The 2,562-nt window shown below is 42.0% G+C and overlaps 1 protein-coding gene across 2 annotated transcripts in view; it reads left to right on the forward strand.

Annotated features, from left to right (window-relative positions):
- The window catches only part of LOC135197068 (ecdysone-induced protein 75B-like), a 22,012-nt gene continuing 19,450 nt past the window's right edge, over positions 1-2,562 (forward strand). Inside the window, exon 1 of one of the 2 annotated variants that reach the window (XM_064224012.1) lies at positions 1-495. The gene's annotated coding sequence lies outside the window, so the exon portion shown is untranslated. The remainder of the gene's footprint in view (positions 496-2,562) is intronic. The other variant, XM_064224011.1, reaches the window with a different exon arrangement.

The following is a 2,562-nucleotide window of genomic DNA, read 5'->3' on the forward strand; positions in this document are numbered from 1 at the left end:
TCATAGAGTTCTCAGAGGATGACAGAAGCAGAGACGACAGGATATAGTCGCTGACAGAGGCAGCTCTGAAGTCGTCTCCTTGATGAAAGAACGAGAGAGAGAGAGAGAGAGAGAGAGAGAGAGAGAGAGAGAGAGAGAGAGACTCCGCCTCCCGTTCAGAAGCGCGAATCAAGAGTGGTCCCGCAAGGCTGCTATCCCAGGATCTTTTTGTCTTCCCGCATGCACGTCTGCGTGCAACGTATGCATGAACATGCGCGCGCGCGCGTGTGTATGTGAGTATGTGGGCAAGAGCCGGGCTAGGTGAGAGGAGGCTTGTGGTAGCAGAAGGGCCCACAAACCAGCTGACTGGGGTACGTTGCAAGGGCACAGTGTACGCTCAGACTGTGGCGGGGTCAAAACTGACTCGGGCATCGGGCATCGCGGACGGAGATACCAACCCAGATAGAAAGAGAGAGAAAGAGGAAGAAATAAAAACAACACTTCCTGGTAGCTAAGGTAAGTCTGCACTTCCTGGTAACTGACACGATGAGGAGGATTCCTCATGATCAGTGTTTTGTTTCGCAGTTTTGATGTGGTTGTATTTAACTAATTTTAATATAAGATATATATATTATATAATAATATATATATATATTATATATATTTAATCTATTATAATTATATATAGATATATATATATATATATATATATATATATATATAATATATATAATATATATATATATATATATATATATATATATGACTCAAATCTTCATTCAGAACCTTCCTGCAAAAGCAAGCAAAGCAGGCACAAGCTCCTAAGATGAATATTCATTTGTGCTTTTGAACGCAAAGAGCGAACTGGTATCAGCTAGCACCTTTCCTGATCTCTCTCTCTCTCTCTCTCTCTCTCTCTCTCTCTCTCTGTATGAAATATAACATTGGAACTAAAGTCCCGATTGGCTGGACGCGGGAGAAGACCACCATGACGAGCATCCAAATAATAGTCTCCCAATCCACAAATCAAGTTTACCGCAATTACGGGTACATCCTGTGAGCAAAGCACCGTGCTGGCATAAGGCAAAGTTGATTGAAAACCTGTCCGCAAACCCTCTTGTTTGCACGAGGCAGCCCCCGAAATTCACGCGCGGTTTTTCCGTTCCACTGCGAATTATCCTGAGGATGTTTATGAACGTCCTTATCTCATCATTTTAAGAACCAGTCTTATCTCCTGGGAAAGACTCACCGTGGGATGCTGATAAGCTAGATAGCAAAGTTGTTTTGCGTGGATTATTAATGTTCAATTTTTTTATTTCATTTTCGCTTACTCGTGGGTTAAGCCTACAAACTACTATGTTGTTGTGGTGGTGGTGGTGGTAGGCAAGCCTGAAAAAGTCTTTCAAAAAAGGTGTTTTGCGTAGAGTTAAAGATACAGGAATTTTAGAATAGGTTATTTATGATTTATTTATGAGAATGAAAATGTAAAAATGAATAATGTACATGTTAAACAGTACAGAAAATTATTTCTAATAAAATATAGCATATTAATTTTAATTTCTGTTGGCGAAACAACACTATTTGACCGTAGATTTTAGCACACGCCCCCGAGTAAGCTGGAGGCCGGATCACTGCTTGTTTGTCTTTCCAAAATGGGAAAAACATTCTTTCAAAATCAGGTTGTGAGCCACATCGACTATTTCACACCCTGGCTGCTACCCACCTCACACAACCAGCCACCAGGCAGGGGCACGTATAATTCACAACTCGTGTCAACTGAGAATAGATCAGAATATAGCATTTAGGCCAAAGGCCAAGCACTGGGACCTGTGAGGTCATTCAGCGCTGAAACGGAAATTGACAGCAAAAGGTCTGAAAGGTGTAAAGGAGGAAAACCTCAAAGCAATTGCGCTATGAATCATTTGCTAGGAGAGGGTGTGGAAAGTAAGATGGAAGAAGGAGACTATGAACGGAGGGACGGTGAAAGGAATGAGTCAGCCGAGGCACGATGGAGAGACTCTCAGATTCCCCTTTTTCCTGTGACTTTCCTCCAAAAGCGAACACCGGCCATGAGAAAAGGAACAGGTGCAGAAGATAAAAAATCGGTATTCACGAAGGTAGGAATTTACCCTTTCGAAATTACAGACAGTTTTCCTGCACCTTGCTTGGCCAGCGATCATAATACTTAATCCTGACTGGCCAGAAAAGCTGCATTCATCCAGAGGATACAGGTAGCTTTCCTGCATTGTGATTGGCCGATTGTCATAATACTTAATCGTGATTGGCCACAAAGGCTGCGATCAAATACTTAATCATGATTGGCCACAAAGGCTGCGATCAAATACTTAATCGTGATTGGCCACAAAGGCTGCGTGCCTTCAGAAAATATAGTCTTCCTGCTTTGTGATTGGTTGCCAGCATTAATACTTGGCACTGGTTGGTCGAATCAATTACGTCACAGAATGTACTGCATAGTTTTCCTGGTTCTCACAGACTACTTTCGATTTTAAAAGGGTCTAATTTCCTCGTGGCATTTGAATGGATAACATTTCTGCAAACTTCCCTATAGTGAGTTAAAAGTTC

This window comes from Macrobrachium nipponense, chromosome 18 (genome assembly GCF_015104395.2).
Source record: "Macrobrachium nipponense isolate FS-2020 chromosome 18, ASM1510439v2, whole genome shotgun sequence".
Lineage (NCBI taxonomy): Eukaryota > Metazoa > Arthropoda > Malacostraca > Decapoda > Palaemonidae > Macrobrachium > Macrobrachium nipponense.